General features: G+C 45.4%; 1 pseudogene; it reads left to right on the forward strand.

Annotated features, from left to right (window-relative positions):
- The first annotated feature begins 871 nt into the window (after positions 1 to 871).
- On the forward strand, positions 872 to 1,440 carry LOC125400615 (phospholipid hydroperoxide glutathione peroxidase GPX4 pseudogene; annotated as a pseudogene).
- The last annotated feature ends 505 nt before the right edge of the window (positions 1,441 to 1,945 follow it).

The raw sequence follows: 1,945 nt of genomic DNA on the forward strand, positions 1-1,945 counted from the left end.
ACAACCCCTTTTCCTCTCTGGTGCTCTAGGTGACAATATATGACAACCACCGGCGAGCATATTATTAGATTTGGGGGACTCCAAATACAAGTGTTTTTACACAGTATTCTGTATATTTTAAAATATTCTTATACTCTTACTTAAGATTACAGTGAGGTTTGAAAGAAGAGAAATATATTTTATGCAGCAAGAGACAAGGAGTAGATGTGTACTTTCGGTTCTGACTGCTCTGCAGTCTGGGATCCACGTGCAGGTTGTCTGGTGATGAAAGGGTCTGTCAACTTCCACAGTAGGTTCAGGTGCTGCATACTTGTGGGAATGAAGAAGACTAAGGACTCCCGCCCTTCAAAGCCCTCTCAGAAAGAGCATTAAGCCTGTTCATGGAGCTTCTTCCACCATGTACTTTCATCTCTACAGACCTTACCTCCAAACATCCATACTTTCTAGTTACATTTCAGTGCAAGTTTGAAAGGTAAACAAATTTTCAAAGCTTGCGTTTTGAAGATCAGTGTTTATAGAAATAAATAATAGCAATACTGTACTGCATACGGCATCCAATGTGGTGGGCGAGGTCGATCGATAATTAACCAGACCAATTCAACACAAAAGATTTAGCTTTTAATAAAAGGGGAAAAAACTTACAAGACCAGAGATCCCATGAACACCAGCCGAGCCGGGAACCAAAGAGAGCAAGTGGCAAGGCACTTCGATCTTTTATTTGTTTTGTGTGACCTGTGCGGGGCACACCTTAAGCAGAATGTGATTGGCTGAGATTCCCCATCAATCCAAAGATCAGACAATAAGGGTGGCATTCTCAAATTATCTTTTAAAATGTTTTTTTTGGGAGCTGGTGTTGACTGAGCCGCTTACTGAAGCCCACACTGCTGTGCGGGGCTCTGGTTGCTCCAGGCCTCGCAGGCACCATGTGCGCATCCCGTGATGATTAGCGCTGTGCACGCTCCGTGCACGAATTCTCAGTCAAGGACTTCGACGGGCACATGATTTGCCTGGATAAGTACAAGGGTTTCGTGTGTGTCGTCACCAACGTGGCCTCACAATGAGGCAAAATCGACGTAAACTACACTCAGCTAGTCGATCTGCATGCCCGATATGCTGAGTGTGGTTAACGAATCCTGGCCTTCCCCTGCAACCAGTACGGGAAGCAGGAGCCAGGAAGTAATCAAGAAATCAAGGAGTTTGCAGCCGGCTACAATGTACATGTTTGACATGTACAGAAAGATCTGTGTAAATGGGGACGATGCCCACCCACTGTGGAAATGGATGAAAGTCCAGCCCAAGGGCCGGGGCCTGCTGGGAAATGTCATTAAATGAAACTTTACCAAGTTTCTCATCGATAAGAATGGCGGCGTGATGAAGCGCTATGGTCCCACGGAGGAGCCCCTGGTGATAGAGAAAGACCTGCCGTGCTATCTCTAGCTCTACAAGCCCCCCCGCCGAGCACTCCTGCCCTTTGACCCCTGGAGCCTTCCACCCCAGCACTCATGATGGCCTGCCTGCAAACCAGCCGGCTGGTGGGGCAGTTCTGAGGACCTGGCACACACCCCTTCAGGAGGAAGGGCCAGAGGCCTGCGGCCCGGGCTCGAGCTTCACCTTGGCTGCCTTGTGGGAATAAAATGTTGAAACGTGAAAAAAGAATGTTTTTTGTACAATATATTCTCATCAAATTTCCCCTCCTTAATTTGCTCCCAGATGCTATCTAACACATTCATGCCTTCTCTCTCCCTGTCTTTCTCTCTCTGTGTGTGTCTCTTTCTTTCTGTCTCTATCTCATAGACAGTCAAATAAAAAACAGACCAAAATTAAAAAAAAACAAACATAAAGAAAAAAATCAACAGCAAAGAAAAAGCACAAGAAACGCACACACACATACACAAACAAATTGGGAAGCTATAATGTATAAGCAATGAATTGTAAGGTTAAAAAA

Source organism: Myodes glareolus, chromosome 22 (assembly GCF_982192425.1).
Source record: "Myodes glareolus chromosome 22, mMyoGla1.1, whole genome shotgun sequence".
Classification (NCBI taxonomy): domain Eukaryota; kingdom Metazoa; phylum Chordata; class Mammalia; order Rodentia; family Cricetidae; genus Myodes; species Myodes glareolus.